Below are 25,707 nucleotides of genomic sequence, written 5' to 3'. Positions count from 1 at the left end.
CATGTGGATCGTGCATCTCAAGCGCGCAAGCCACACGGCAGCATTATCGTGGGAAAAGCAAAATGATGCATCGGCCGGGAATCGAACCCGGGCCGCCCGCGTGGCAGGCGAGCATTCTACCACTGAACCACCGATGCTCGGGCCGGTAGTAACTGCACGCTGCTTCCCGAGCAGATGTCTCAAGGGAAAGTGGGACTGCCGTCAAGCGCCGTAGCATTCTGTCGAGAAGATGCTGCAGACGCTGAATCCTGCACTGTACTGCTTAAAAATGCCGCCAGAACGCGGTCCTCTGCGTACTCTTGCGTCGCCGGCGCCGACTCTTGCCAAGGATGCGAAATGTGCGCGGATACGCTGTCCGAACGCGCCTGGATGTGCTCCCCTAGCCTACCTCGAAATGCGCCTGCCAGGTACGATCACCTTCGGCCGCTGCCGACAGGCGGGAAGCCGACACAGCGCGGCGTCGGGGCGCTCGCTTGTGCGGTGGTGGTGTAATGGTCAGCATAGTTGCCTTCCAAGCAGTTGGTCCGGGTTCGATTCCCGGCCACCGCAACAGGCTTTTTAATGTCACGTATGAGTACTTTCGCCACGCGCCCTTAACTTAATGTTTTTTCCCCCTCTTACTCGCTGCAGACCAGCCTATAGTGTGTCTCGACTGTCTCGACTTGTCTCGACTTTGCTCAGCTGACGCGAGAGCTGACGCTCTCCAATCGGCCTATATCAAAACGACAAGCACGAGAAACGACTGAGAGAGGTAAGGAGAGGCGAGGCGATGTACACACAGCACGCCCGTTCATTTCACGGTGGCGTCTCCCTGACCGAATCGGGCTGTAGCTCCGAAAACAAAGGAGAAAGAAAAATAGGAAGTAAAACTGCCAACAGTACCCTGTGTCCCCATGCGCTCTCCCGCCCAAGTACCGACAAGGGCCAAAGTTGTTACGCATCGGCAATCGGACATTTCCTTTCATCTTCTCTTTATCGGTTGAGAACCAGTGTATTCAACATATTATGGCCATTGCCGAGTGAATGCTGTAGCGCTTCCCGACAAGTCGGGTTCGGATCCTCTGTCAACTTCCACGCAGGGTGATGATGTTTTGGTCATCACACTCGCCAGCTGAAATCGGCGCTGCCTTTTCGTGGTAGTAAAAGCGTTGTGGCCCGTGGGGGGATCGAACCCACGACCTTCGCGTTATTAGCACGACGCTCTAACCAACTGAGCTAACGGGCCTCGACAGTTGCACTCGCTCAGCCCTACGCTGCAAACGTATGGCATGAAGCCGTACACCATTTCTATGGTCGTCGGATGTCTGCTTCCCTCGTCTATACTCTGCTGACGGTCACGAAACAGTAGATATATTGCGAGCAGGACGGGAAACGGCAGCTCGGACAGCTCAAACTTGTCACGATTCGTGTGGAAAAAGTTCCGTTCCGGTACCGGGAATCGAACCCGGGCCTCCTGGGTGAAAGCCAGGTATCCTAGCCACTAGACCACACCGGATGCGGGCGTTCCTGCGGCGGATCGGACGGTCGCTTGTAGCATTTCGTGTCGTGTCCCGCGTCGGCGCCCTTCTCTCTTTGCGAGCGTCTTTGCGCATACTGACTGGCAAGGCGCGCACCTCAAACGTCTCAGAGCAATGTTTTTGGCTTCATGCTGTGCTAGGAGAAGAGGAAAAGGGAAGCTGTAAGTAGCAATAACAGGGAGTAAACATTTTCCCGCTGAAGCGTTGAAAACGTTGTGGATAAAAAACAAGAAATAAGTTGGTGCCCTAGCAACAGCATCACCATCAGTCACAGAAAATTAAATGCCCCGGGTGAGGATCGAACTCACGACCTTAAGATTATGAGACTTACGCGCTGCCTACTGCGCTACCGAGGCACAGGTGAAGCGCTTGTCCTGGAAACTGGGTAAGTACCACACCCAATGTTAGACGTAAAGACACTGTACTTCCTGGATAACGTGTTCTGTTGCTACACGTGCATTGCCAGCCCAGTTGATTGCGGTGTTGCTGCAGATTTGCAAACGATAGGCAGCACTCCTTGTCGTTAACGTTCAGTGCCTCGGAGGCACCTGGACACAGCAACTTGCGAGGCCAGGCCGACGCTAGTCTGTAGAACACCATGCGAGCGTCCTAGTGGGGACCCGCGAGTGCTGCGTTCTCGGTTCTTCTCAAGGGAATCCTGCTATACATTCATGTGGATCGTGCATCTCAAGCGCGCAAGCCACACGGCAGCATTATCGTGGGAAAAGCAAAATGATGCATCGGCCGGGAATCGAACCCGGGCCGCCCGCGTGGCAGGCGAGCATTCTACCACTGAACCACCGATGCTCGGGCCGGTAGTAACTGCACGCTGCTTCCCGAGCAGATGTCTCAAGGGAAAGTGGGACTGCCGTCAAGCGCCGTAGCATTCTGTCGAGAAGATGCTGCAGACGCTGAATCCTGCACTGTACTGCTTAAAAATGCCGCCAGAACGCGGTCCTCTGCGTACTCTTGCGTCGCCGGCGCCGACTCTTGCCAAGGATGCGAAATGTGCGCGGATACGCTGTCCGAACGCGCCTGGATGTGCTCCCCTAGCCTACCTCGAAATGCGCCTGCCAGGTACGATCACCTTCGGCCGCTGCCGACAGGCGGGAAGCCGACACAGCGCGGCGTCGGGGCGCTCGCTTGTGCGGTGGTGGTGTAATGGTCAGCATAGTTGCCTTCCAAGCAGTTGGTCCGGGTTCGATTCCCGGCCACCGCAACAGGCTTTTTAATGTCACGTATGAGTACTTTCGCCACGCGCCCTTAACTTAATGTTTTTTCCCCCTCTTACTCGCTGCAGACCAGCCTATAGTGTGTCTCGACTGTCTCGACTTGTCTCGACTTTGCTCAGCTGACGCGAGAGCTGACGCTCTCCAATCGGCCTATATCAAAACGACAAGCACGAGAAACGACTGAGAGAGGTAAGGAGAGGCGAGGCGATGTACACACAGCACGCCCGTTCATTTCACGGTGGCGTCTCCCTGACCGAATCGGGCTGTAGCTCCGAAAACAAAGGAGAAAGAAAAATAGGAAGTAAAACTGCCAACAGTACCCTGTGTCCCCATGCGCTCTCCCGCCCAAGTACCGACAAGGGCCAAAGTTGTTACGCATCGGCAATCGGACATTTCCTTTCATCTTCTCTTTATCGGTTGAGAACCAGTGTATTCAACATATTATGGCCATTGCCGAGTGAATGCTGTAGCGCTTCCCGACAAGTCGGGTTCGGATCCTCTGTCAACTTCCACGCAGGGTGATGATGTTTTGGTCATCACACTCGCCAGCTGAAATCGGCGCTGCCTTTTCGTGGTAGTAAAAGCGTTGTGGCCCGTGGGGGGATCGAACCCACGACCTTCGCGTTATTAGCACGACGCTCTAACCAACTGAGCTAACGGGCCTCGACAGTTGCACTCGCTCAGCCCTACGCTGCAAACGTATGGCATGAAGCCGTACACCATTTCTATGGTCGTCGGATGTCTGCTTCCCTCGTCTATACTCTGCTGACGGTCACGAAACAGTAGATATATTGCGAGCAGGACGGGAAACGGCAGCTCGGACAGCTCAAACTTGTCACGATTCGTGTGGAAAAAGTTCCGTTCCGGTACCGGGAATCGAACCCGGGCCTCCTGGGTGAAAGCCAGGTATCCTAGCCACTAGACCACACCGGATGCGGGCGTTCCTGCGGCGGATCGGACGGTCGCTTGTAGCATTTCGTGTCGTGTCCCGCGTCGGCGCCCTTCTCTCTTTGCGAGCGTCTTTGCGCATACTGACTGGCAAGGCGCGCACCTCAAACGTCTCAGAGCAATGTTTTTGGCTTCATGCTGTGCTAGGAGAAGAGGAAAAGGGAAGCTGTAAGTAGCAATAACAGGGAGTAAACATTTTCCCGCTGAAGCGTTGAAAACGTTGTGGATAAAAAACAAGAAATAAGTTGGTGCCCTAGCAACAGCATCACCATCAGTCACAGAAAATTAAATGCCCCGGGTGAGGATCGAACTCACGACCTTAAGATTATGAGACTTACGCGCTGCCTACTGCGCTACCGAGGCACAGGTGAAGCGCTTGTCCTGGAAACTGGGTAAGTACCACACCCAATGTTAGACGTAAAGACACTGTACTTCCTGGATAACGTGTTCTGTTGCTACACGTGCATTGCCAGCCCAGTTGATTGCGGTGTTGCTGCAGATTTGCAAACGATAGGCAGCACTCCTTGTCGTTAACGTTCAGTGCCTCGGAGGCACCTGGACACAGCAACTTGCGAGGCCAGGCCGACGCTAGTCTGTAGAACACCATGCGAGCGTCCTAGTGGGGACCCGCGAGTGCTGCGTTCTCGGTTCTTCTCAAGGGAATCCTGCTATACATTCATGTGGATCGTGCATCTCAAGCGCGCAAGCCACACGGCAGCATTATCGTGGGAAAAGCAAAATGATGCATCGGCCGGGAATCGAACCCGGGCCGCCCGCGTGGCAGGCGAGCATTCTACCACTGAACCACCGATGCTCGGGCCGGTAGTAACTGCACGCTGCTTCCCGAGCAGATGTCTCAAGGGAAAGTGGGACTGCCGTCAAGCGCCGTAGCATTCTGTCGAGAAGATGCTGCAGACGCTGAATCCTGCACTGTACTGCTTAAAAATGCCGCCAGAACGCGGTCCTCTGCGTACTCTTGCGTCGCCGGCGCCGACTCTTGCCAAGGATGCGAAATGTGCGCGGATACGCTGTCCGAACGCGCCTGGATGTGCTCCCCTAGCCTACCTCGAAATGCGCCTGCCAGGTACGATCACCTTCGGCCGCTGCCGACAGGCGGGAAGCCGACACAGCGCGGCGTCGGGGCGCTCGCTTGTGCGGTGGTGGTGTAATGGTCAGCATAGTTGCCTTCCAAGCAGTTGGTCCGGGTTCGATTCCCGGCCACCGCAACAGGCTTTTTAATGTCACGTATGAGTACTTTCGCCACGCGCCCTTAACTTAATGTTTTTTCCCCCTCTTACTCGCTGCAGACCAGCCTATAGTGTGTCTCGACTGTCTCGACTTGTCTCGACTTTGCTCAGCTGACGCGAGAGCTGACGCTCTCCAATCGGCCTATATCAAAACGACAAGCACGAGAAACGACTGAGAGAGGTAAGGAGAGGCGAGGCGATGTACACACAGCACGCCCGTTCATTTCACGGTGGCGTCTCCCTGACCGAATCGGGCTGTAGCTCCGAAAACAAAGGAGAAAGAAAAATAGGAAGTAAAACTGCCAACAGTACCCTGTGTCCCCATGCGCTCTCCCGCCCAAGTACCGACAAGGGCCAAAGTTGTTACGCATCGGCAATCGGACATTTCCTTTCATCTTCTCTTTATCGGTTGAGAACCAGTGTATTCAACATATTATGGCCATTGCCGAGTGAATGCTGTAGCGCTTCCCGACAAGTCGGGTTCGGATCCTCTGTCAACTTCCACGCAGGGTGATGATGTTTTGGTCATCACACTCGCCAGCTGAAATCGGCGCTGCCTTTTCGTGGTAGTAAAAGCGTTGTGGCCCGTGGGGGGATCGAACCCACGACCTTCGCGTTATTAGCACGACGCTCTAACCAACTGAGCTAACGGGCCTCGACAGTTGCACTCGCTCAGCCCTACGCTGCAAACGTATGGCATGAAGCCGTACACCATTTCTATGGTCGTCGGATGTCTGCTTCCCTCGTCTATACTCTGCTGACGGTCACGAAACAGTAGATATATTGCGAGCAGGACGGGAAACGGCAGCTCGGACAGCTCAAACTTGTCACGATTCGTGTGGAAAAAGTTCCGTTCCGGTACCGGGAATCGAACCCGGGCCTCCTGGGTGAAAGCCAGGTATCCTAGCCACTAGACCACACCGGATGCGGGCGTTCCTGCGGCGGATCGGACGGTCGCTTGTAGCATTTCGTGTCGTGTCCCGCGTCGGCGCCCTTCTCTCTTTGCGAGCGTCTTTGCGCATACTGACTGGCAAGGCGCGCACCTCAAACGTCTCAGAGCAATGTTTTTGGCTTCATGCTGTGCTAGGAGAAGAGGAAAAGGGAAGCTGTAAGTAGCAATAACAGGGAGTAAACATTTTCCCGCTGAAGCGTTGAAAACGTTGTGGATAAAAAACAAGAAATAAGTTGGTGCCCTAGCAACAGCATCACCATCAGTCACAGAAAATTAAATGCCCCGGGTGAGGATCGAACTCACGACCTTAAGATTATGAGACTTACGCGCTGCCTACTGCGCTACCGAGGCACAGGTGAAGCGCTTGTCCTGGAAACTGGGTAAGTACCACACCCAATGTTAGACGTAAAGACACTGTACTTCCTGGATAACGTGTTCTGTTGCTACACGTGCATTGCCAGCCCAGTTGATTGCGGTGTTGCTGCAGATTTGCAAACGATAGGCAGCACTCCTTGTCGTTAACGTTCAGTGCCTCGGAGGCACCTGGACACAGCAACTTGCGAGGCCAGGCCGACGCTAGTCTGTAGAACACCATGCGAGCGTCCTAGTGGGGACCCGCGAGTGCTGCGTTCTCGGTTCTTCTCAAGGGAATCCTGCTATACATTCATGTGGATCGTGCATCTCAAGCGCGCAAGCCACACGGCAGCATTATCGTGGGAAAAGCAAAATGATGCATCGGCCGGGAATCGAACCCGGGCCGCCCGCGTGGCAGGCGAGCATTCTACCACTGAACCACCGATGCTCGGGCCGGTAGTAACTGCACGCTGCTTCCCGAGCAGATGTCTCAAGGGAAAGTGGGACTGCCGTCAAGCGCCGTAGCATTCTGTCGAGAAGATGCTGCAGACGCTGAATCCTGCACTGTACTGCTTAAAAATGCCGCCAGAACGCGGTCCTCTGCGTACTCTTGCGTCGCCGGCGCCGACTCTTGCCAAGGATGCGAAATGTGCGCGGATACGCTGTCCGAACGCGCCTGGATGTGCTCCCCTAGCCTACCTCGAAATGCGCCTGCCAGGTACGATCACCTTCGGCCGCTGCCGACAGGCGGGAAGCCGACACAGCGCGGCGTCGGGGCGCTCGCTTGTGCGGTGGTGGTGTAATGGTCAGCATAGTTGCCTTCCAAGCAGTTGGTCCGGGTTCGATTCCCGGCCACCGCAACAGGCTTTTTAATGTCACGTATGAGTACTTTCGCCACGCGCCCTTAACTTAATGTTTTTTCCCCCTCTTACTCGCTGCAGACCAGCCTATAGTGTGTCTCGACTGTCTCGACTTGTCTCGACTTTGCTCAGCTGACGCGAGAGCTGACGCTCTCCAATCGGCCTATATCAAAACGACAAGCACGAGAAACGACTGAGAGAGGTAAGGAGAGGCGAGGCGATGTACACACAGCACGCCCGTTCATTTCACGGTGGCGTCTCCCTGACCGAATCGGGCTGTAGCTCCGAAAACAAAGGAGAAAGAAAAATAGGAAGTAAAACTGCCAACAGTACCCTGTGTCCCCATGCGCTCTCCCGCCCAAGTACCGACAAGGGCCAAAGTTGTTACGCATCGGCAATCGGACATTTCCTTTCATCTTCTCTTTATCGGTTGAGAACCAGTGTATTCAACATATTATGGCCATTGCCGAGTGAATGCTGTAGCGCTTCCCGACAAGTCGGGTTCGGATCCTCTGTCAACTTCCACGCAGGGTGATGATGTTTTGGTCATCACACTCGCCAGCTGAAATCGGCGCTGCCTTTTCGTGGTAGTAAAAGCGTTGTGGCCCGTGGGGGGATCGAACCCACGACCTTCGCGTTATTAGCACGACGCTCTAACCAACTGAGCTAACGGGCCTCGACAGTTGCACTCGCTCAGCCCTACGCTGCAAACGTATGGCATGAAGCCGTACACCATTTCTATGGTCGTCGGATGTCTGCTTCCCTCGTCTATACTCTGCTGACGGTCACGAAACAGTAGATATATTGCGAGCAGGACGGGAAACGGCAGCTCGGACAGCTCAAACTTGTCACGATTCGTGTGGAAAAAGTTCCGTTCCGGTACCGGGAATCGAACCCGGGCCTCCTGGGTGAAAGCCAGGTATCCTAGCCACTAGACCACACCGGATGCGGGCGTTCCTGCGGCGGATCGGACGGTCGCTTGTAGCATTTCGTGTCGTGTCCCGCGTCGGCGCCCTTCTCTCTTTGCGAGCGTCTTTGCGCATACTGACTGGCAAGGCGCGCACCTCAAACGTCTCAGAGCAATGTTTTTGGCTTCATGCTGTGCTAGGAGAAGAGGAAAAGGGAAGCTGTAAGTAGCAATAACAGGGAGTAAACATTTTCCCGCTGAAGCGTTGAAAACGTTGTGGATAAAAAACAAGAAATAAGTTGGTGCCCTAGCAACAGCATCACCATCAGTCACAGAAAATTAAATGCCCCGGGTGAGGATCGAACTCACGACCTTAAGATTATGAGACTTACGCGCTGCCTACTGCGCTACCGAGGCACAGGTGAAGCGCTTGTCCTGGAAACTGGGTAAGTACCACACCCAATGTTAGACGTAAAGACACTGTACTTCCTGGATAACGTGTTCTGTTGCTACACGTGCATTGCCAGCCCAGTTGATTGCGGTGTTGCTGCAGATTTGCAAACGATAGGCAGCACTCCTTGTCGTTAACGTTCAGTGCCTCGGAGGCACCTGGACACAGCAACTTGCGAGGCCAGGCCGACGCTAGTCTGTAGAACACCATGCGAGCGTCCTAGTGGGGACCCGCGAGTGCTGCGTTCTCGGTTCTTCTCAAGGGAATCCTGCTATACATTCATGTGGATCGTGCATCTCAAGCGCGCAAGCCACACGGCAGCATTATCGTGGGAAAAGCAAAATGATGCATCGGCCGGGAATCGAACCCGGGCCGCCCGCGTGGCAGGCGAGCATTCTACCACTGAACCACCGATGCTCGGGCCGGTAGTAACTGCACGCTGCTTCCCGAGCAGATGTCTCAAGGGAAAGTGGGACTGCCGTCAAGCGCCGTAGCATTCTGTCGAGAAGATGCTGCAGACGCTGAATCCTGCACTGTACTGCTTAAAAATGCCGCCAGAACGCGGTCCTCTGCGTACTCTTGCGTCGCCGGCGCCGACTCTTGCCAAGGATGCGAAATGTGCGCGGATACGCTGTCCGAACGCGCCTGGATGTGCTCCCCTAGCCTACCTCGAAATGCGCCTGCCAGGTACGATCACCTTCGGCCGCTGCCGACAGGCGGGAAGCCGACACAGCGCGGCGTCGGGGCGCTCGCTTGTGCGGTGGTGGTGTAATGGTCAGCATAGTTGCCTTCCAAGCAGTTGGTCCGGGTTCGATTCCCGGCCACCGCAACAGGCTTTTTAATGTCACGTATGAGTACTTTCGCCACGCGCCCTTAACTTAATGTTTTTTCCCCCTCTTACTCGCTGCAGACCAGCCTATAGTGTGTCTCGACTGTCTCGACTTGTCTCGACTTTGCTCAGCTGACGCGAGAGCTGACGCTCTCCAATCGGCCTATATCAAAACGACAAGCACGAGAAACGACTGAGAGAGGTAAGGAGAGGCGAGGCGATGTACACACAGCACGCCCGTTCATTTCACGGTGGCGTCTCCCTGACCGAATCGGGCTGTAGCTCCGAAAACAAAGGAGAAAGAAAAATAGGAAGTAAAACTGCCAACAGTACCCTGTGTCCCCATGCGCTCTCCCGCCCAAGTACCGACAAGGGCCAAAGTTGTTACGCATCGGCAATCGGACATTTCCTTTCATCTTCTCTTTATCGGTTGAGAACCAGTGTATTCAACATATTATGGCCATTGCCGAGTGAATGCTGTAGCGCTTCCCGACAAGTCGGGTTCGGATCCTCTGTCAACTTCCACGCAGGGTGATGATGTTTTGGTCATCACACTCGCCAGCTGAAATCGGCGCTGCCTTTTCGTGGTAGTAAAAGCGTTGTGGCCCGTGGGGGGATCGAACCCACGACCTTCGCGTTATTAGCACGACGCTCTAACCAACTGAGCTAACGGGCCTCGACAGTTGCACTCGCTCAGCCCTACGCTGCAAACGTATGGCATGAAGCCGTACACCATTTCTATGGTCGTCGGATGTCTGCTTCCCTCGTCTATACTCTGCTGACGGTCACGAAACAGTAGATATATTGCGAGCAGGACGGGAAACGGCAGCTCGGACAGCTCAAACTTGTCACGATTCGTGTGGAAAAAGTTCCGTTCCGGTACCGGGAATCGAACCCGGGCCTCCTGGGTGAAAGCCAGGTATCCTAGCCACTAGACCACACCGGATGCGGGCGTTCCTGCGGCGGATCGGACGGTCGCTTGTAGCATTTCGTGTCGTGTCCCGCGTCGGCGCCCTTCTCTCTTTGCGAGCGTCTTTGCGCATACTGACTGGCAAGGCGCGCACCTCAAACGTCTCAGAGCAATGTTTTTGGCTTCATGCTGTGCTAGGAGAAGAGGAAAAGGGAAGCTGTAAGTAGCAATAACAGGGAGTAAACATTTTCCCGCTGAAGCGTTGAAAACGTTGTGGATAAAAAACAAGAAATAAGTTGGTGCCCTAGCAACAGCATCACCATCAGTCACAGAAAATTAAATGCCCCGGGTGAGGATCGAACTCACGACCTTAAGATTATGAGACTTACGCGCTGCCTACTGCGCTACCGAGGCACAGGTGAAGCGCTTGTCCTGGAAACTGGGTAAGTACCACACCCAATGTTAGACGTAAAGACACTGTACTTCCTGGATAACGTGTTCTGTTGCTACACGTGCATTGCCAGCCCAGTTGATTGCGGTGTTGCTGCAGATTTGCAAACGATAGGCAGCACTCCTTGTCGTTAACGTTCAGTGCCTCGGAGGCACCTGGACACAGCAACTTGCGAGGCCAGGCCGACGCTAGTCTGTAGAACACCATGCGAGCGTCCTAGTGGGGACCCGCGAGTGCTGCGTTCTCGGTTCTTCTCAAGGGAATCCTGCTATACATTCATGTGGATCGTGCATCTCAAGCGCGCAAGCCACACGGCAGCATTATCGTGGGAAAAGCAAAATGATGCATCGGCCGGGAATCGAACCCGGGCCGCCCGCGTGGCAGGCGAGCATTCTACCACTGAACCACCGATGCTCGGGCCGGTAGTAACTGCACGCTGCTTCCCGAGCAGATGTCTCAAGGGAAAGTGGGACTGCCGTCAAGCGCCGTAGCATTCTGTCGAGAAGATGCTGCAGACGCTGAATCCTGCACTGTACTGCTTAAAAATGCCGCCAGAACGCGGTCCTCTGCGTACTCTTGCGTCGCCGGCGCCGACTCTTGCCAAGGATGCGAAATGTGCGCGGATACGCTGTCCGAACGCGCCTGGATGTGCTCCCCTAGCCTACCTCGAAATGCGCCTGCCAGGTACGATCACCTTCGGCCGCTGCCGACAGGCGGGAAGCCGACACAGCGCGGCGTCGGGGCGCTCGCTTGTGCGGTGGTGGTGTAATGGTCAGCATAGTTGCCTTCCAAGCAGTTGGTCCGGGTTCGATTCCCGGCCACCGCAACAGGCTTTTTAATGTCACGTATGAGTACTTTCGCCACGCGCCCTTAACTTAATGTTTTTTCCCCCTCTTACTCGCTGCAGACCAGCCTATAGTGTGTCTCGACTGTCTCGACTTGTCTCGACTTTGCTCAGCTGACGCGAGAGCTGACGCTCTCCAATCGGCCTATATCAAAACGACAAGCACGAGAAACGACTGAGAGAGGTAAGGAGAGGCGAGGCGATGTACACACAGCACGCCCGTTCATTTCACGGTGGCGTCTCCCTGACCGAATCGGGCTGTAGCTCCGAAAACAAAGGAGAAAGAAAAATAGGAAGTAAAACTGCCAACAGTACCCTGTGTCCCCATGCGCTCTCCCGCCCAAGTACCGACAAGGGCCAAAGTTGTTACGCATCGGCAATCGGACATTTCCTTTCATCTTCTCTTTATCGGTTGAGAACCAGTGTATTCAACATATTATGGCCATTGCCGAGTGAATGCTGTAGCGCTTCCCGACAAGTCGGGTTCGGATCCTCTGTCAACTTCCACGCAGGGTGATGATGTTTTGGTCATCACACTCGCCAGCTGAAATCGGCGCTGCCTTTTCGTGGTAGTAAAAGCGTTGTGGCCCGTGGGGGGATCGAACCCACGACCTTCGCGTTATTAGCACGACGCTCTAACCAACTGAGCTAACGGGCCTCGACAGTTGCACTCGCTCAGCCCTACGCTGCAAACGTATGGCATGAAGCCGTACACCATTTCTATGGTCGTCGGATGTCTGCTTCCCTCGTCTATACTCTGCTGACGGTCACGAAACAGTAGATATATTGCGAGCAGGACGGGAAACGGCAGCTCGGACAGCTCAAACTTGTCACGATTCGTGTGGAAAAAGTTCCGTTCCGGTACCGGGAATCGAACCCGGGCCTCCTGGGTGAAAGCCAGGTATCCTAGCCACTAGACCACACCGGATGCGGGCGTTCCTGCGGCGGATCGGACGGTCGCTTGTAGCATTTCGTGTCGTGTCCCGCGTCGGCGCCCTTCTCTCTTTGCGAGCGTCTTTGCGCATACTGACTGGCAAGGCGCGCACCTCAAACGTCTCAGAGCAATGTTTTTGGCTTCATGCTGTGCTAGGAGAAGAGGAAAAGGGAAGCTGTAAGTAGCAATAACAGGGAGTAAACATTTTCCCGCTGAAGCGTTGAAAACGTTGTGGATAAAAAACAAGAAATAAGTTGGTGCCCTAGCAACAGCATCACCATCAGTCACAGAAAATTAAATGCCCCGGGTGAGGATCGAACTCACGACCTTAAGATTATGAGACTTACGCGCTGCCTACTGCGCTACCGAGGCACAGGTGAAGCGCTTGTCCTGGAAACTGGGTAAGTACCACACCCAATGTTAGACGTAAAGACACTGTACTTCCTGGATAACGTGTTCTGTTGCTACACGTGCATTGCCAGCCCAGTTGATTGCGGTGTTGCTGCAGATTTGCAAACGATAGGCAGCACTCCTTGTCGTTAACGTTCAGTGCCTCGGAGGCACCTGGACACAGCAACTTGCGAGGCCAGGCCGACGCTAGTCTGTAGAACACCATGCGAGCGTCCTAGTGGGGACCCGCGAGTGCTGCGTTCTCGGTTCTTCTCAAGGGAATCCTGCTATACATTCATGTGGATCGTGCATCTCAAGCGCGCAAGCCACACGGCAGCATTATCGTGGGAAAAGCAAAATGATGCATCGGCCGGGAATCGAACCCGGGCCGCCCGCGTGGCAGGCGAGCATTCTACCACTGAACCACCGATGCTCGGGCCGGTAGTAACTGCACGCTGCTTCCCGAGCAGATGTCTCAAGGGAAAGTGGGACTGCCGTCAAGCGCCGTAGCATTCTGTCGAGAAGATGCTGCAGACGCTGAATCCTGTACTGTACTGCTTAAAAATGCCGCCAGAACGCGGTCCTCTGCGTACTCTTGCGTCGCCGGCGCCGACTCTTGCCAAGGATGCGAAATGTGCGCGGATACGCTGTCCGAACGCGCCTGGATGTGCTCCCCTAGCCTACCTCGAAATGCGCCTGCCAGGTACGATCACCTTCGGCCGCTGCCGACAGGCGGGAAGCCGACACAGCGCGGCGTCGGGGCGCTCGCTTGTGCGGTGGTGGTGTAATGGTCAGCATAGTTGCCTTCCAAGCAGTTGGTCCGGGTTCGATTCCCGGCCACCGCAACAGGCTTTTTAATGTCACGTATGAGTACTTTCGCCACGCGCCCTTAACTTAATGTTTTTTCCCCCTCTTACTCGCTGCAGACCAGCCTATAGTGTGTCTCGACTGTCTCGACTTGTCTCGACTTTGCTCAGCTGACGCGAGAGCTGACGCTCTCCAATCGGCCTATATCAAAACGACAAGCACGAGAAACGACTGAGAGAGGTAAGGAGAGGCGAGGCGATGTACACACAGCACGCCCGTTCATTTCACGGTGGCGTCTCCCTGACCGAATCGGGCTGTAGCTCCGAAAACAAAGGAGAAAGAAAAATAGGAAGTAAAACTGCCAACAGTACCCTGTGTCCCCATGCGCTCTCCCGCCCAAGTACCGACAAGGGCCAAAGTTGTTACGCATCGGCAATCGGACATTTCCTTTCATCTTCTCTTTATCGGTTGAGAACCAGTGTATTCAACATATTATGGCCATTGCCGAGTGAATGCTGTAGCGCTTCCCGACAAGTCGGGTTCGGATCCTCTGTCAACTTCCACGCAGGGTGATGATGTTTTGGTCATCACACTCGCCAGCTGAAATCGGCGCTGCCTTTTCGTGGTAGTAAAAGCGTTGTGGCCCGTGGGGGGATCGAACCCACGACCTTCGCGTTATTAGCACGACGCTCTAACCAACTGAGCTAACGGGCCTCGACAGTTGCACTCGCTCAGCCCTACGCTGCAAACGTATGGCATGAAGCCGTACACCATTTCTATGGTCGTCGGATGTCTGCTTCCCTCGTCTATACTCTGCTGACGGTCACGAAACAGTAGATATATTGCGAGCAGGACGGGAAACGGCAGCTCGGACAGCTCAAACTTGTCACGATTCGTGTGGTAAAAGTTCCGTTCCGGTACCGGGAATCGAACCCGGGCCTCCTGGGTGAAAGCCAGGTATCCTAGCCACTAGACCACACCGGATGCGGGCGTTCCTGCGGCGGATCGGACGGTCGCTTGTAGCATTTCGTGTCGTGTCCCGCGTCGGCGCCCTTCTCTCTTTGCGAGCGTCTTTGCGCATACTGACTGGCAAGGCGCGCACCTCAAACGTCTCAGAGCAATGTTTTTGGCTTCATGCTGTGCTAGGAGAAGAGGAAAAGGGAAGCTGTAAGTAGCAATAACAGGGAGTAAACATTTTCCCGCTGAAGCGTTGAAAACGTTGTGGATAAAAAACAAGAAATAAGTTGGTGCCCTAGCAACAGCATCACCATCAGTCACAGAAAATTAAATGCCCCGGGTGAGGATCGAACTCACGACCTTAAGATTATGAGACTTACGCGCTGCCTACTGCGCTACCGAGGCACAGGTGAAGCGCTTGTCCTGGAAACTGGGTAAGTACCACACCCAATGTTAGACGTAAAGACACTGTACTTCCTGGATAACGTGTTCTGTTGCTACACGTGCATTGCCAGCCCAGTTGATTGCGGTGTTGCTGCAGATTTGCAAACGATAGGCAGCACTCCTTGTCGTTAACGTTCAGTGCCTCGGAGGCACCTGGACACAGCAACTTGCGAGGCCAGGCCGACGCTAGTCTGTAGAACACCATGCGAGCGTCCTAGTGGGGACCCGCGAGTGCTGCGTTCTCGGTTCTTCTCAAGGGAATCCTGCTATACATTCATGTGGATCGTGCATCTCAAGCGCGCAAGCCACACGGCAGCATTATCGTGGGAAAAGCAAAATGATGCATCGGCCGGGAATCGAACCCGGGCCGCCCGCGTGGCAGGCGAGCATTCTACCACTGAACCACCGATGCTCGGGCCGGTAGTAACTGCACGCTGCTTCCCGAGCAGATGTCTCAAGGGAAAGTGGGACTGCCGTCAAGCGCCGTAGCATTCTGTCGAGAAGATGCTGCAGACGCTGAATCCTGCACTGTACTGCTTAAAAATGCCGCCAGAACGCGGTCCTCTGCGTACTCTTGCGTCGCCGGCGCCGACTCTTGCCAAGGATGCGAAATGTGCGCGGATACGCTGTCCGAACGCGCCTGGATGTGCTCCCCTAGCCTACCTCGAAATGCGCCTGCCAGGTACGATCACCTTCGGCCGCTGCCGACAGGCGGGAAGCCGACACAGCGCGGCGTCGGGGCGCTCGCTTGTGCGGTGGTGGTGTAATGGTCAGCATAGTTGCCTTCCAAGCAGTTGGTCCGGGTTCGATTCCCGGCCACCGCAACAGGCTTTTTAATGTCACGTATGAGTACTTTCGCCACGCGCCCTTAACTTAATGTTTTTTCCCCCTCTTACTCGCTGCAGACCAGCCTATAGTGTGTCTCGACTGTCTCGACTTGTCTCGACTTTGCTCAGCTGACGCGAGAGCTGACGCTCTCCAATCGGCCTATATCAAAACGACAAGCACGAGAAACGACTGAGAGAGGTAAGGAGAGGCGAGGCGATGTACACACAGCACGCCCGTTCATTTCACGGTGGCGTCTCCCTGACCGAATCGGGCTGTAGCTCCGAAAACAAAGGAGAAAGAAAAATAGGAAGTAAAACTGCCAACAGTACCCTGTGTCCCCATGCGCTCTCCCGCCCAAGTACCGACAAGGGCCAAAGTTGTTACGCATCGGCAATCGGACATTTCCTTTCATCTTCTCTTTATCGGTTGAGAACCAGTGTATTCAACATATTATGGCCATTGCCGAGTGAATGCTGTAGCGCTTCCCGACAAGTCGGGTTCGGATCCTCTGTCAACTTCCACGCAGGGTGATGATGTTTTGGTCATCACACTCGCCAGCTGAAATCGGCTCTGCCTTTTCGTGGTAGTAAAAGCGTTGTGGCCCGTGGGGGGATCGAACCCACGACCTTCGCGTTATTAGCACGACGCTCTAACCAACTGAGCTAACGGGCCTCGACAGTTGCACTCGCTCAGCCCTACGCTGCAAACGTATGGCATGAAGCCGTACACCATTTCTATGGTCGTCGGATGTCTGCTTCCCTCGTCTATACTCTGCTGACGGTCACGAAACAGTAGATATATTGCGAGCAGGACGGGAAACGGCAGCTCGGACAGCTCAAACTTGTCACGATTCGTGTGGAAAAAGTTCCGTTCCGGTACCGGGAATCGAACCCGGGCCTCCTGGGTGAAAGCCAGGTATCCTAGCCACTAGACCACACCGGATGCGGGCGTTCCTGCGGCGGATCGGACGGTCGCTTGTAGCATTTCGTGTCGTGTCCCGCGTCGGCGCCCTTCTCTCTTTGCGAGCGTCTTTGCGCATACTGACTGGCAAGGCGCGCACCTCAAACGTCTCAGAGCAATGTTTTTGGCTTCATGCTGTGCTAGGAGAAGAGGAAAAGGGAAGCTGTAAGTAGCAATAACAGGGAGTAAACATTTTCCCGCTGAAGCGTTGAAAACGTTGTGGATAAAAAACAAGAAATAAGTTGGTGCCCTAGCAACAGCATCACCATCAGTCACAGAAAATTAAATGCCCCGGGTGAGGATCGAACTCACGACCTTAAGATTATGAGACTTACGCGCTGCCTACTGCGCTACCGAGGCACAGGTGAAGCGCTTGTCCTGGAAACTGGCTAAGTACCACACCCAATGTTAGACGTAAAGACACTGTACTTCCTGGATAACGTGTTCTGTTGCTACACGTGCATTGCCAGCCCAGTTGATTGCGGTGTTGCTGCAGATTTGCAAACGATAGGCAGCACTCCTTGTCGTTAACGTTCAGTGCCTCGGAGGCACCTGGACACAGCAACTTGCGAGGCCAGGCCGACGCTAGTCTGTAGAACACCATGCGAGCGTCCTAGTGGGGACCCGCGAGTGCTGCGTTCTCGGTTCTTCTCAAGGGAATCCTGCTATACATTCATGTGGATCGTGCATCTCAAGCGCGCAAGCCACACGGCAGCATTATCGTGGGAAAAGCAAAATGATGCATCGGCCGGGAATCGAACCCGGGCCGCCCGCGTGGCAGGCGAGCATTCTACCACTGAACCACCGATGCTCGGGCCGGTAGTAACTGCACGCTGCTTCCCGAGCAGATGTCTCAAGGGAAAGTGGGACTGCCGTCAAGCGCCGTAGCATTCTGTCGAGAAGATGCTGCAGACGCTGAATCCTGCACTGTACTGCTTAAAAATGCCGCCAGAACGCGGTCCTCTGCGTACTCTTGCGTCGCCGGCGCCGACTCTTGCCAAGGATGCGAAATGTGCGCGGATACGCTGTCCGAACGCGCCTGGATGTGCTCCCCTAGCCTACCTCGAAATGCGCCTGCCAGGTACGATCACCTTCGGCCGCTGCCGACAGGCGGGAAGCCGACACAGCGCGGCGTCGGGGCGCTCGCTTGTGCGGTGGTGGTGTAATGGTCAGCATAGTTGCCTTCCAAGCAGTTGGTCCGGGTTCGATTCCCGGCCACCGCAACAGGCTTTTTAATGTCACGTATGAGTACTTTCGCCACGCGCCCTTAACTTAATGTTTTTTCCCCCTCTTACTCGCTGCAGACCAGCCTATAGTGTGTCTCGACTGTCTCGACTTGTCTCGACTTTGCTCAGCTGACGCGAGAGCTGACGCTCTCCAATCGGCCTATATCAAAACGACAAGCACGAGAAACGACTGAGAGAGGTAAGGAGAGGCGAGGCGATGTACACACAGCACGCCCGTTCATTTCACGGTGGCGTCTCCCTGACCGAATCGGGCTGTAGCTCCGAAAACAAAGGAGAAAGAAAAATAGGAAGTAAAACTGCCAACAGTACCCTGTGTCCCCATGCGCTCTCCCGCCCAAGTACCGACAAGGGCCAAAGTTGTTACGCATCGGCAATCGGACATTTCCTTTCATCTTCTCTTTATCGGTTGAGAACCAGTGTATTCAACATATTATGGCCATTGCCGAGTGAATGCTGTAGCGCTTCCCGACAAGTCGGGTTCGGATCCTCTGTCAACTTCCACGCAGGGTGATGATGTTTTGGTCATCACACTCGCCAGCTGAAATCGGCGCTGCCTTTTCGTGGTAGTAAAAGCGTTGTGGCCCGTGGGGGGATCGAACCCACGACCTTCGCGTTATTAGCACGACGCTCTAACCAACTGAGCTAACGGGCCTCGACAGTTGCACTCGCTCAGCCCTACGCTGCAAACGTATGGCATGAAGCCGTACACCATTTCTATGGTCGTCGGATGTCTGCTTCCCTCGTCTATACTCTGCTGACGGTCACGAAACAGTAGATATATTGCGAGCAGGACGGGAAACGGCAGCTCGGACAGCTCAAACTTGTCACGATTCGTGTGGAAAAAGTTCCGTTCCGGTACCGGGAATCGAACCCGGGCCTCCTGGGTGAAAGCCAGGTATCCTAGCCACTAGACCACACCGGATGCGGGCGTTCCTGCGGCGGATCGGACGGTCGCTTGTAGCATTTCGTGTCGTGTCCCGCGTCGGCGCCCTTCTCTCTTTGCGAGCGTCTTTGCGCATACTGACTGGCAAGGCGCGCACCTCAAACGTCTCAGAGCAATGTTTTTGGCTTCATGCTGTGCTAGGAGAAGAGGAAAAGGGAAGCTGTAAGTAGCAATAACAGGGAGTAAACATTTTCCCGCTGAAGCGTTGAAAACGTTGTGGATAAAAAACAAGAAATAAGTTGGTGCCCTAGCAACAGCATCACCATCAGTCACAGAAAATTAAATGCCCCGGGTGAGGATCGAACTCACGACCTTAAGATTATGAGACTTACGCGCTGCCTACTGCGCTACCGAGGCACAGGTGAAGCGCTTGTCCTGGAAACTGGGTAAGTACCACACCCAATGTTAGACGTAAAGACACTGTACTTCCTGGATAACGTGTTCTGTTGCTACACGTGCATTGCCAGCCCAGTTGATTGCGGTGTTGCTGCAGATTTGCAAACGATAGGCAGCACTCCTTGTCGTTAACGTTCAGTGCCTCGGAGGCACCTGGACACAGCAACTTGCGAGGCCAGGCCGACGCTAGTCTGTAGAACACCATGCGAGCGTCCTAGTGGGGACCCGCGAGTGCTGCGTTCTCGGTTCTTCTCAAGGGAATCCTGCTATACATTCATGTGGATCGTGCATCTCAAGCGCGCAAGCCACACGGCAGCATTATCGTGGGAAAAGCAAAATGATGCATCGGCCGGGAATCGAACCCGGGCCGCCCGCGTGGCAGGCGAGCATTCTACCACTGAACCACCGATGCTCGGGCCGGTAGTAACTGCACGCTGCTTCCCGAGCAGATGTCTCAAGGGAAAGTGGGACTGCCGTCAAGCGCCGTAGCATTCTGTCGAGAAGATGCTGCAGACGCTGAATCCTGCACTGTACTGCTTAAAAATGCCGCCAGAACGCGGTCCTCTGCGTACTCTTGCGTCGCCGGCGCCGACTCTTGCCAAGGATGCGAAATGTGCGCGGATACGCTGTCCGAACGCGCCTGGATGTGCTCCCCTAGCCTACCTCGAAATGCGCCTGCCAGGTACGATCACCTTCGGCCGCTGCCGACAGGCGGGAAGCCGACACAGCGCGGCGTCGGGGCGCTCGCTTGTGCGGTGGTGGTGTAATGGTCAGCATAGTTGCCTTCCAAGCAGTTGGTCCGGGTTCGATTCCCGGCCACCGCAACAGGCTTTTTAATGTCACGTATGAGTACTTTCGCCACGCGCCCTTAACTTAATGTTTTTTCCCCCTCTTACTCGCTGCAGACCAGCCTATAGTGTGTCTCGACTGTCTCGACTTGTCTCGACTTTGCTCAGCTGACGCGAGAGCTGACGCTCTCCAATCGGCCTATATCAAAACGACAAGCACGAGAAACGACTGAGAGAGGTAAGGAGAGGCGGGGCGATGTACACACAGCACGCCCGTTCATTTCACGGTGGCGTCTCCCTGACCGAACCGGGCTGTAGCTCCGAAAACAAAGGAGAAAGAAAAATAGGAAGTAAAACTGCCAACAGTACCCTGTGTCCCCATGCGCTCTCCCGCCCAAGTACCGACAAGGGCCAAAGTTGTTACGCATCGGCAATCGGACATTTCCTTTCATCTTCTCTTTATCGGTTGAGAACCAGTGTATTCAACGTATTATGGCCATTGCCGAGTGAATGCTGTAGCGCTTCCCGACAAGTCGGGTTCGGATCCTCTGTCAACTTCCACGCAGGGTGATGATCTTTTGGTCATCACACTCGCCAGCTGAAATCGGCGCTGCCTTTTCGTGGTAGTAAAAGCGTTGTGGCCCGTGGGGGGATCGAACCCACGACCTTCGCGTTATTAGCACGACGCTCTAACCAACTGAGCTAACGGGCCTCGACAGTTGCGCTCGCTCAGCCCTACGCTGCAAACGTATGGCATGAAGCCGTACACCATTTCTATGGTCGTCGGATGTCTGCTTCCCTCGTCTATACTCTGCTGACGGTCACGAAACAGTAGATATATTGCGAGCAGGACAGGAAACGGCAGCTCGGACAGCTCAAACTTGTCACGATTCGTGTGGAAAAAGTTCCGTTCCGGTACCGGGAATCGAACCCGGGCCTCCTGGGTGAAAGCCAGGTATCCTAGCCACTAGACCACACCGGATGTGGGCGTTCCTGACGCGGATCGGACGGTCGCTTGTAGCATTTCGTGTCGTGTCCCGCGTCGGCGCCCTTCTCTCTTTGCGAGCGTCTTTGCGCATACTGACTGGCAAGGCGCGCACCTCAAACGTCTCAGAGCAATGTTTTTGGCTTCATGCTGTGCTAGGAGAAGAGGAAAAGGGAAGCTGTAAGTAGCAATAACAGGGAGTAAACATTTTCCCGCTGAAGCGTTGAAAACGTTGTGGATAACAAACAAGAAATAAGTTGGTGCCCTAGCAACAGCATCACCATAAGTCACAGAAAATTAAATGCCCCGGGTGAGGATCGAACTCACGACCTTAAGATTATGAGACTTACGCGCTGCCTACTGCGCTACCGAGGCACAGGTGAAGCGCTTGTCCTGGAAACTGGCTAAGTACCACACCCAATGTTAGACGTAAAGACACTGTACTTCCTGGATAACGTGTTCTGTTGCTACACGTGCATTGCCAGCCCAGTTGATTGCGGTGTTGCTGCAGCTTTTGCAAACGATAGGCAGCACTCCTTGTCGTTAACGTTCAGTGCCTCGGAGGCACCTGGACACAGCAACTTGTGAGGCCAGGCCGACGCTAGTCTGTAGAACACCATGCGAGCGTCCTAGTGGGGACCCGCGAGTGCTGCGTTCTCGGTTCTTCTCAAGGGAATCCAGCTATACATTCATGTGGATCGTGCATCTCAAGCGCGCAAGCCACACGGCAGCATTATCGTGGGAAAAGCAAAATGATGCATCGGCCGGGAATCGAACCCGGGCCGCCCGCGTGGCAGGCGAGCACTCTGCCACTGAACCACCGATGCTCGGGCCGGTAGTAACTGCACGCTGCTTCCCGAGCAGATGTCTCAAGGGAAAGTGGGACTGCCGTCAAGCGCCGTAGCATTCTGTCGAGAAGATGCTGCAGACGCTGAATCCTGCACTGTACTGCTTAAAAATGCCGCCAGAACGCGGTCCTCTGCGTACTCTTGCGTCGCCGGCGCCGACTCTTGCCAAGGATGCGAAATGTGCGCGGATACGCTGTCCGAACGCGCCTGGATGTGCTCCCCTAGCCTACCTCGAAATGCGCCTGCCAGGTACGATCACCTTCGGCCGCTGCCGACAGGCGGGAAGCCGACACAGCGCGGCGTCGGGGCGCTCGCTTGTGCGGTGGTGGTGTAATGGTCAGCATAGTTGCCTTCCAAGCAGTTGGTCCGGGTTCGATTCCCGGCCACCGCAACAGGCTTTTTAATGTCACGTATGAGTACTTTCGCCACGCGCCCTTAACTTAATGTTTTTTCCCCCTCTTACTCGCTGCAGACCAGCCTATAGTGTGTCTCGACTGTCTCGACTTGTCTCGACTTTGCTCAGCTGACGCGAGAGCTGACGCTCTCCAATCGGCCTATATCAAAACGACAAGCACGAGAAACGACTGAGAGAGGTAAGGAGAGGCGGGGCGATGTACACACAGCACGCCCGTTCATTTCACGGTGGCGTCTCCCTGACCGAACCGGGCTGTAGCTCCGAAAACAAAGGAGAAAGAAAAATAGGAAGTAAAACTGCCAACAGTACCCTGTGTCCCCATGCGCTCTCCCGCCCAAGTACCGACAAGGGCCAAAGTTGTTACGCATCGGCAATCGGACATTTCCTTTCATCTTCTCTTTATCGGTTGAGAACCAGTGTATTCAACGTATTATGGCCATTGCCGAGTGAATGCTGTAGCGCTTCCCGACAAGTCGGGTTCGGATCCTCTGTCAACTTCCACGCAGGGTGATGATCTTTTGGTCATCACACTCGCCAGCTGAAATCGGCGCTGCCTTTTCGTGGTAGTAAAAGCGTTGTGGCCCGTGGGGGGATCGAACCCACGACCTTCGCGTTATTAGCACGACGCTCTAACCAACTGAGCTAACGGGCCTCGACAGTTGCGCTCGCTCAGCCCTACGCTGCAAACGTATGGCATGAAGCCGTACACCATTTCTATGGTCGTCGGATGTCTGCTTCCCTCGTCTATACTCTGCTGACGGTCACGAAACAGTAGATATATTGCGAGCAGGACAGGAAACGGCAGCTCGGACAGCTCAAACTTGTCACGATTCGTGTGGAAAAAGTTCCGTTCCGGTACCGGGAATCGAACCCGGGCCTCCTGGGTGAAAGCCAGGTATCCTAGCCACTAGACCACACCGGATGTGGGCGTTCCTGACGCGGATCGGACGGTCGCTTGTAGCATTTCGTGTCGTGTCCCGCGTCGGCGCCCTTCTCTCTTTGCGAGCGTCTTTGCGCATACTGACTGGCAAGGCGCGCACCTCAAACGTCTCAGAGCAATGTTTTTGGCTTCATGCTGTGCTAGGAGAAGAGGAAAAGGGAAGCTGTAAGTAGCAATAACAGGGAGTAAACATTTTCCCGCTGAAGCGTTGAAAACGTTGTGGATAACAAACAAGAAATAAGTTGGTGCCCTAGCAACAGCATCACCATAAGTCACAGAAAATTAAATGCCCCGGGTGAGGATCGAACTCACGACCTTAAGATTATGAGACTTACGCGCTGCCTACTGCGCTACCGAGGCACAGGTGAAGCGCTTGTCCTGGAAACTGGCTAAGTACCACACCCAATGTTAGACGTAAAGACACTGTACTTCCTGGATAACGTGTTCTGTTGCTACACGTGCATTGCCAGCCCAGTTGATTGCGGTGTTGCTGCAGCTTTTGCAAACGATAGGCAGCACTCCTTGTCGTTAACGTTCAGTGCCTCGGAGGCACCTGGACACAGCAACTTGTGAGGCCAGGCCGACGCTAGTCTGTAGAACACCATGCGAGCGTCCTAGTGGGGACCCGCGAGTGCTGCGTTCTCGGTTCTTCTCAAGGGAATCCAGCTATACATTCATGTGGATCGTGCATCTCAAGCGCGCAAGCCACACGGCAGCATTATCGTGGGAAAAGCAAAATGATGCATCGGCCGGGAATCGAACCCGGGCCGCCCGCGTGGCAGGCGAGCACTCTGCCACTGAACCACCGATGCTCGGGCCGGTAGTAACTGCACGCTGCTTCCCGAGCAGATGTCTCAAGGGAAAGTGGGACTGCCGTCAAGCGCCGTAGCATTCTGTCGAGAAGATGCTGCAGACGCTGAATCCTGCACTGTACTGCTTAAAAATGCCGCCAGAACGCGGTCCTCTGCGTACTCTTGCGTCGCCGGCGCCGACTCTTGCCAAGGATGCGAAATGTGCGCGGATACGCTGTCCGAACGCGCCTGGATGTGCTCCCCTAGCCTACCTCGAAATGCGCCTGCCAGGTACGATCACCTTCGGCCGCTGCCGACAGGCGGGAAGCCGACACAGCGCGGCGTCGGGGCGCTCGCTTGTGCGGTGGTGGTGTAATGGTCAGCATAGTTGCCTTCCAAGCAGTTGGTCCGGGTTCGATTCCCGGCCACCGCAACAGGCTTTTTAATGTCACGTATGAGTACTTTCGCCACGCGCCCTTAACTTAATGTTTTTTCCCCCTCTTACTCGCTGCAGACCAGCCTATAGTGTGTCTCGACTGTCTCGACTTGTCTCGACTTGTCTCGACTTGTCTCGACTTGTCTCGACTTGTCTCGACTTGTCTCGACTTTGCTCAGCTGACGCGAGAGCTGACGCTCTCCAATCGGCCTATATCAAAACGACAAGCACGAGAAACGACTGAGAGAGGTAAGGAGAGGCGGGGCGATGTACACACAGCACGCCCGTTCATTTCACGGTGGCGTCTCCCTGACCGAACCGGGCTGTAGCTCCGAAAACAAAGGAGAAAGAAAAATAGGAAGTAAAACTGCCAACAGTACCCTGTGTCCCCATGCGCTCTCCCGCCCAAGTACCGACAAGGGCCAAAGTTGTTACGCATCGGCAATCGGACATTTCCTTTCATCTTCTCTTTATCGGTTGAGAACCAGTGTATTCAACGTATTATGGCCATTGCCGAGTGAATGCTGTAGCGCTTCCCGACAAGTCGGGTTCGGATCCTCTGTCAACTTCCACGCAGGGTGATGATCTTTTGGTCATCACACTCGCCAGCTGAAATCGGCGCTGCCTTTTCGTGGTAGTAAAAGCGTTGTGGCCCGTGGGGGGATCGAACCCACGACCTTCGCGTTATTAGCACGACGCTCTAACCAACTGAGCTAACGGGCCTCGACAGTTGCGCTCGCTCAGCCCTACGCTGCAAACGTATGGCATGAAGCCGTACACCATTTCTATGGTCGTCGGATGTCTGCTTCCCTCGTCTATACTCTGCTGACGGTCACGAAACAGTAGATATATTGCGAGCAGGACAGGAAACGGCAGCTCGGACAGCTCAAACTTGTCACGATTCGTGTGGAAAAAGTTCCGTTCCGGTACCGGGAATCGAACCCGGGCCTCCTGGGTGAAAGCCAGGTATCCTAGCCACTAGACCACACCGGATGTGGGCGTTCCTGACGCGGATCGGACGGTCGCTTGTAGCATTTCGTGTCGTGTCCCACGTCGGCGCCCTTCTCTCTTTGCGAGCGTCTTTGCGCATACTGAC

The 25,707-nt window shown here is 54.7% G+C and overlaps 59 non-coding genes across 59 annotated transcripts; 12 read left to right on the top strand and 47 right to left on the bottom strand.

Annotated features, from left to right (window-relative positions):
• Positions 1-66: 66 nt before the first annotated feature.
• Positions 67-137, bottom strand: Trnag-gcc (transfer RNA glycine (anticodon GCC)). The gene has a single exon. It is a non-coding gene; the product is annotated as a tRNA-Gly (tRNA).
• A 340-nt stretch (positions 138-477) lies between these two features.
• Positions 478-549, top strand: Trnag-ucc (transfer RNA glycine (anticodon UCC)). Its single transcript has one exon. It is a non-coding gene; the product is annotated as a tRNA-Gly (tRNA).
• A 602-nt stretch (positions 550-1,151) lies between these two features.
• On the bottom strand, positions 1,152-1,225 carry Trnai-aau (transfer RNA isoleucine (anticodon AAU)). Its single transcript has one exon. It is a non-coding gene; the product is annotated as a tRNA-Ile (tRNA).
• Positions 1,226-1,423: 198 nt separating this feature from the next.
• Positions 1,424-1,495, bottom strand: Trnae-uuc (transfer RNA glutamic acid (anticodon UUC)). The gene has a single exon. It is a non-coding gene; the product is annotated as a tRNA-Glu (tRNA).
• Positions 1,496-1,800: 305 nt separating this feature from the next.
• Trnam-cau (transfer RNA methionine (anticodon CAU)) lies at positions 1,801-1,873 on the bottom strand. Its single transcript has one exon. It is a non-coding gene; the product is annotated as a tRNA-Met (tRNA).
• Positions 1,874-2,253: 380 nt separating this feature from the next.
• On the bottom strand, positions 2,254-2,324 carry Trnag-gcc (transfer RNA glycine (anticodon GCC)). Its single transcript has one exon. It is a non-coding gene; the product is annotated as a tRNA-Gly (tRNA).
• Positions 2,325-2,664: 340 nt separating this feature from the next.
• Positions 2,665-2,736, top strand: Trnag-ucc (transfer RNA glycine (anticodon UCC)). The gene has a single exon. It is a non-coding gene; the product is annotated as a tRNA-Gly (tRNA).
• Positions 2,737-3,338: 602 nt separating this feature from the next.
• On the bottom strand, positions 3,339-3,412 carry Trnai-aau (transfer RNA isoleucine (anticodon AAU)). Its single transcript has one exon. It is a non-coding gene; the product is annotated as a tRNA-Ile (tRNA).
• A 198-nt stretch (positions 3,413-3,610) lies between these two features.
• Trnae-uuc (transfer RNA glutamic acid (anticodon UUC)) lies at positions 3,611-3,682 on the bottom strand. Its single transcript has one exon. It is a non-coding gene; the product is annotated as a tRNA-Glu (tRNA).
• Positions 3,683-3,987: 305 nt separating this feature from the next.
• Positions 3,988-4,060, bottom strand: Trnam-cau (transfer RNA methionine (anticodon CAU)). Its single transcript has one exon. It is a non-coding gene; the product is annotated as a tRNA-Met (tRNA).
• A 380-nt stretch (positions 4,061-4,440) lies between these two features.
• Trnag-gcc (transfer RNA glycine (anticodon GCC)) lies at positions 4,441-4,511 on the bottom strand. Its single transcript has one exon. It is a non-coding gene; the product is annotated as a tRNA-Gly (tRNA).
• A 340-nt stretch (positions 4,512-4,851) lies between these two features.
• On the top strand, positions 4,852-4,923 carry Trnag-ucc (transfer RNA glycine (anticodon UCC)). The gene has a single exon. It is a non-coding gene; the product is annotated as a tRNA-Gly (tRNA).
• Positions 4,924-5,525: 602 nt separating this feature from the next.
• Trnai-aau (transfer RNA isoleucine (anticodon AAU)) lies at positions 5,526-5,599 on the bottom strand. The gene has a single exon. It is a non-coding gene; the product is annotated as a tRNA-Ile (tRNA).
• Positions 5,600-5,797: 198 nt separating this feature from the next.
• Trnae-uuc (transfer RNA glutamic acid (anticodon UUC)) lies at positions 5,798-5,869 on the bottom strand. The gene has a single exon. It is a non-coding gene; the product is annotated as a tRNA-Glu (tRNA).
• A 305-nt stretch (positions 5,870-6,174) lies between these two features.
• On the bottom strand, positions 6,175-6,247 carry Trnam-cau (transfer RNA methionine (anticodon CAU)). Its single transcript has one exon. It is a non-coding gene; the product is annotated as a tRNA-Met (tRNA).
• A 380-nt stretch (positions 6,248-6,627) lies between these two features.
• Positions 6,628-6,698, bottom strand: Trnag-gcc (transfer RNA glycine (anticodon GCC)). The gene has a single exon. It is a non-coding gene; the product is annotated as a tRNA-Gly (tRNA).
• Positions 6,699-7,038: 340 nt separating this feature from the next.
• Trnag-ucc (transfer RNA glycine (anticodon UCC)) lies at positions 7,039-7,110 on the top strand. Its single transcript has one exon. It is a non-coding gene; the product is annotated as a tRNA-Gly (tRNA).
• A 602-nt stretch (positions 7,111-7,712) lies between these two features.
• Positions 7,713-7,786, bottom strand: Trnai-aau (transfer RNA isoleucine (anticodon AAU)). Its single transcript has one exon. It is a non-coding gene; the product is annotated as a tRNA-Ile (tRNA).
• Positions 7,787-7,984: 198 nt separating this feature from the next.
• On the bottom strand, positions 7,985-8,056 carry Trnae-uuc (transfer RNA glutamic acid (anticodon UUC)). Its single transcript has one exon. It is a non-coding gene; the product is annotated as a tRNA-Glu (tRNA).
• A 305-nt stretch (positions 8,057-8,361) lies between these two features.
• Trnam-cau (transfer RNA methionine (anticodon CAU)) lies at positions 8,362-8,434 on the bottom strand. The gene has a single exon. It is a non-coding gene; the product is annotated as a tRNA-Met (tRNA).
• Positions 8,435-8,814: 380 nt separating this feature from the next.
• Positions 8,815-8,885, bottom strand: Trnag-gcc (transfer RNA glycine (anticodon GCC)). Its single transcript has one exon. It is a non-coding gene; the product is annotated as a tRNA-Gly (tRNA).
• A 340-nt stretch (positions 8,886-9,225) lies between these two features.
• Positions 9,226-9,297, top strand: Trnag-ucc (transfer RNA glycine (anticodon UCC)). Its single transcript has one exon. It is a non-coding gene; the product is annotated as a tRNA-Gly (tRNA).
• A 602-nt stretch (positions 9,298-9,899) lies between these two features.
• Trnai-aau (transfer RNA isoleucine (anticodon AAU)) lies at positions 9,900-9,973 on the bottom strand. The gene has a single exon. It is a non-coding gene; the product is annotated as a tRNA-Ile (tRNA).
• Positions 9,974-10,171: 198 nt separating this feature from the next.
• Trnae-uuc (transfer RNA glutamic acid (anticodon UUC)) lies at positions 10,172-10,243 on the bottom strand. The gene has a single exon. It is a non-coding gene; the product is annotated as a tRNA-Glu (tRNA).
• Positions 10,244-10,548: 305 nt separating this feature from the next.
• Trnam-cau (transfer RNA methionine (anticodon CAU)) lies at positions 10,549-10,621 on the bottom strand. Its single transcript has one exon. It is a non-coding gene; the product is annotated as a tRNA-Met (tRNA).
• Positions 10,622-11,001: 380 nt separating this feature from the next.
• Trnag-gcc (transfer RNA glycine (anticodon GCC)) lies at positions 11,002-11,072 on the bottom strand. The gene has a single exon. It is a non-coding gene; the product is annotated as a tRNA-Gly (tRNA).
• A 340-nt stretch (positions 11,073-11,412) lies between these two features.
• Positions 11,413-11,484, top strand: Trnag-ucc (transfer RNA glycine (anticodon UCC)). Its single transcript has one exon. It is a non-coding gene; the product is annotated as a tRNA-Gly (tRNA).
• A 602-nt stretch (positions 11,485-12,086) lies between these two features.
• Positions 12,087-12,160, bottom strand: Trnai-aau (transfer RNA isoleucine (anticodon AAU)). Its single transcript has one exon. It is a non-coding gene; the product is annotated as a tRNA-Ile (tRNA).
• A 198-nt stretch (positions 12,161-12,358) lies between these two features.
• Positions 12,359-12,430, bottom strand: Trnae-uuc (transfer RNA glutamic acid (anticodon UUC)). Its single transcript has one exon. It is a non-coding gene; the product is annotated as a tRNA-Glu (tRNA).
• Positions 12,431-12,735: 305 nt separating this feature from the next.
• Positions 12,736-12,808, bottom strand: Trnam-cau (transfer RNA methionine (anticodon CAU)). Its single transcript has one exon. It is a non-coding gene; the product is annotated as a tRNA-Met (tRNA).
• Positions 12,809-13,188: 380 nt separating this feature from the next.
• Trnag-gcc (transfer RNA glycine (anticodon GCC)) lies at positions 13,189-13,259 on the bottom strand. The gene has a single exon. It is a non-coding gene; the product is annotated as a tRNA-Gly (tRNA).
• Positions 13,260-13,599: 340 nt separating this feature from the next.
• On the top strand, positions 13,600-13,671 carry Trnag-ucc (transfer RNA glycine (anticodon UCC)). The gene has a single exon. It is a non-coding gene; the product is annotated as a tRNA-Gly (tRNA).
• Positions 13,672-14,273: 602 nt separating this feature from the next.
• Positions 14,274-14,347, bottom strand: Trnai-aau (transfer RNA isoleucine (anticodon AAU)). Its single transcript has one exon. It is a non-coding gene; the product is annotated as a tRNA-Ile (tRNA).
• Positions 14,348-14,545: 198 nt separating this feature from the next.
• On the bottom strand, positions 14,546-14,617 carry Trnae-uuc (transfer RNA glutamic acid (anticodon UUC)). Its single transcript has one exon. It is a non-coding gene; the product is annotated as a tRNA-Glu (tRNA).
• Positions 14,618-14,922: 305 nt separating this feature from the next.
• Positions 14,923-14,995, bottom strand: Trnam-cau (transfer RNA methionine (anticodon CAU)). The gene has a single exon. It is a non-coding gene; the product is annotated as a tRNA-Met (tRNA).
• Positions 14,996-15,375: 380 nt separating this feature from the next.
• Trnag-gcc (transfer RNA glycine (anticodon GCC)) lies at positions 15,376-15,446 on the bottom strand. Its single transcript has one exon. It is a non-coding gene; the product is annotated as a tRNA-Gly (tRNA).
• A 340-nt stretch (positions 15,447-15,786) lies between these two features.
• On the top strand, positions 15,787-15,858 carry Trnag-ucc (transfer RNA glycine (anticodon UCC)). Its single transcript has one exon. It is a non-coding gene; the product is annotated as a tRNA-Gly (tRNA).
• Positions 15,859-16,460: 602 nt separating this feature from the next.
• Trnai-aau (transfer RNA isoleucine (anticodon AAU)) lies at positions 16,461-16,534 on the bottom strand. Its single transcript has one exon. It is a non-coding gene; the product is annotated as a tRNA-Ile (tRNA).
• A 198-nt stretch (positions 16,535-16,732) lies between these two features.
• Positions 16,733-16,804, bottom strand: Trnae-uuc (transfer RNA glutamic acid (anticodon UUC)). The gene has a single exon. It is a non-coding gene; the product is annotated as a tRNA-Glu (tRNA).
• A 305-nt stretch (positions 16,805-17,109) lies between these two features.
• Positions 17,110-17,182, bottom strand: Trnam-cau (transfer RNA methionine (anticodon CAU)). Its single transcript has one exon. It is a non-coding gene; the product is annotated as a tRNA-Met (tRNA).
• Positions 17,183-17,562: 380 nt separating this feature from the next.
• Positions 17,563-17,633, bottom strand: Trnag-gcc (transfer RNA glycine (anticodon GCC)). The gene has a single exon. It is a non-coding gene; the product is annotated as a tRNA-Gly (tRNA).
• Positions 17,634-17,973: 340 nt separating this feature from the next.
• On the top strand, positions 17,974-18,045 carry Trnag-ucc (transfer RNA glycine (anticodon UCC)). The gene has a single exon. It is a non-coding gene; the product is annotated as a tRNA-Gly (tRNA).
• Positions 18,046-18,647: 602 nt separating this feature from the next.
• Positions 18,648-18,721, bottom strand: Trnai-aau (transfer RNA isoleucine (anticodon AAU)). Its single transcript has one exon. It is a non-coding gene; the product is annotated as a tRNA-Ile (tRNA).
• A 198-nt stretch (positions 18,722-18,919) lies between these two features.
• Trnae-uuc (transfer RNA glutamic acid (anticodon UUC)) lies at positions 18,920-18,991 on the bottom strand. The gene has a single exon. It is a non-coding gene; the product is annotated as a tRNA-Glu (tRNA).
• Positions 18,992-19,296: 305 nt separating this feature from the next.
• Trnam-cau (transfer RNA methionine (anticodon CAU)) lies at positions 19,297-19,369 on the bottom strand. Its single transcript has one exon. It is a non-coding gene; the product is annotated as a tRNA-Met (tRNA).
• A 380-nt stretch (positions 19,370-19,749) lies between these two features.
• Trnag-gcc (transfer RNA glycine (anticodon GCC)) lies at positions 19,750-19,820 on the bottom strand. The gene has a single exon. It is a non-coding gene; the product is annotated as a tRNA-Gly (tRNA).
• Positions 19,821-20,160: 340 nt separating this feature from the next.
• Positions 20,161-20,232, top strand: Trnag-ucc (transfer RNA glycine (anticodon UCC)). Its single transcript has one exon. It is a non-coding gene; the product is annotated as a tRNA-Gly (tRNA).
• Positions 20,233-20,834: 602 nt separating this feature from the next.
• On the bottom strand, positions 20,835-20,908 carry Trnai-aau (transfer RNA isoleucine (anticodon AAU)). Its single transcript has one exon. It is a non-coding gene; the product is annotated as a tRNA-Ile (tRNA).
• Positions 20,909-21,106: 198 nt separating this feature from the next.
• Positions 21,107-21,178, bottom strand: Trnae-uuc (transfer RNA glutamic acid (anticodon UUC)). The gene has a single exon. It is a non-coding gene; the product is annotated as a tRNA-Glu (tRNA).
• Positions 21,179-21,483: 305 nt separating this feature from the next.
• On the bottom strand, positions 21,484-21,556 carry Trnam-cau (transfer RNA methionine (anticodon CAU)). The gene has a single exon. It is a non-coding gene; the product is annotated as a tRNA-Met (tRNA).
• Positions 21,557-21,937: 381 nt separating this feature from the next.
• Positions 21,938-22,008, bottom strand: Trnag-gcc (transfer RNA glycine (anticodon GCC)). Its single transcript has one exon. It is a non-coding gene; the product is annotated as a tRNA-Gly (tRNA).
• Positions 22,009-22,348: 340 nt separating this feature from the next.
• Positions 22,349-22,420, top strand: Trnag-ucc (transfer RNA glycine (anticodon UCC)). The gene has a single exon. It is a non-coding gene; the product is annotated as a tRNA-Gly (tRNA).
• A 602-nt stretch (positions 22,421-23,022) lies between these two features.
• Positions 23,023-23,096, bottom strand: Trnai-aau (transfer RNA isoleucine (anticodon AAU)). The gene has a single exon. It is a non-coding gene; the product is annotated as a tRNA-Ile (tRNA).
• A 198-nt stretch (positions 23,097-23,294) lies between these two features.
• Trnae-uuc (transfer RNA glutamic acid (anticodon UUC)) lies at positions 23,295-23,366 on the bottom strand. Its single transcript has one exon. It is a non-coding gene; the product is annotated as a tRNA-Glu (tRNA).
• Positions 23,367-23,671: 305 nt separating this feature from the next.
• On the bottom strand, positions 23,672-23,744 carry Trnam-cau (transfer RNA methionine (anticodon CAU)). Its single transcript has one exon. It is a non-coding gene; the product is annotated as a tRNA-Met (tRNA).
• Positions 23,745-24,125: 381 nt separating this feature from the next.
• Trnag-gcc (transfer RNA glycine (anticodon GCC)) lies at positions 24,126-24,196 on the bottom strand. The gene has a single exon. It is a non-coding gene; the product is annotated as a tRNA-Gly (tRNA).
• A 340-nt stretch (positions 24,197-24,536) lies between these two features.
• Positions 24,537-24,608, top strand: Trnag-ucc (transfer RNA glycine (anticodon UCC)). Its single transcript has one exon. It is a non-coding gene; the product is annotated as a tRNA-Gly (tRNA).
• Positions 24,609-25,260: 652 nt separating this feature from the next.
• Positions 25,261-25,334, bottom strand: Trnai-aau (transfer RNA isoleucine (anticodon AAU)). Its single transcript has one exon. It is a non-coding gene; the product is annotated as a tRNA-Ile (tRNA).
• A 198-nt stretch (positions 25,335-25,532) lies between these two features.
• On the bottom strand, positions 25,533-25,604 carry Trnae-uuc (transfer RNA glutamic acid (anticodon UUC)). Its single transcript has one exon. It is a non-coding gene; the product is annotated as a tRNA-Glu (tRNA).
• Between the last annotated feature and the right edge of the window lie 103 nt (positions 25,605-25,707).

Source organism: Schistocerca nitens, unplaced genomic scaffold, assembly GCF_023898315.1.
Source record: "Schistocerca nitens isolate TAMUIC-IGC-003100 unplaced genomic scaffold, iqSchNite1.1 HiC_scaffold_247, whole genome shotgun sequence".
NCBI lineage: Eukaryota > Metazoa > Arthropoda > Insecta > Orthoptera > Acrididae > Schistocerca > Schistocerca nitens.
Note: the sequence above shows the minus strand (reverse complement) of the source record. Positions and strands in the feature narration are given on the sequence as shown.